Source organism: Procambarus clarkii, chromosome 55, assembly GCF_040958095.1.
Source record: "Procambarus clarkii isolate CNS0578487 chromosome 55, FALCON_Pclarkii_2.0, whole genome shotgun sequence".
Taxonomy (NCBI): domain Eukaryota; kingdom Metazoa; phylum Arthropoda; class Malacostraca; order Decapoda; family Cambaridae; genus Procambarus; species Procambarus clarkii.
In genome coordinates, this window is record NC_091204.1 from 30,377,382 (window position 1) to 30,377,806 (window position 425).

Here is a 425-nt window from a genome sequence, read left to right on the forward strand (position 1 = left end):
AGTTTATAAATACAAGGAATTGATCCAACTATTATCAAAACTTCAGTATTCCTCGAGAAAGCAGTTGATTGAAAAATTGAAGAAACCACATATAAATTGTTTATCAGAAATTTTTAATAACTTTTTAAAAAAAAAATTGCCCGTGCCTGACAAGGTCGTTAAAAAGTTGAAAAAATATAAATTGCTTATTCGGTCACTAGCCTGTAAGAAACCTGTGACAACTAAGAAACAGATATTAACCAGCAAACGAGGAGGCAGTATTTTATCCATTATTTTACCAATAGCAGCTAGTTTAATTACACGGTTGTTCAGTAAGTAAAATGAAAGCCTTTTATCTCGTACAATAGTGGACAACCGGAAAGCTGCACACAGCCCTGCTTACCCCACTGTGAAAGCGGTTGCTCGTCATCTTACTGTCAAACCAC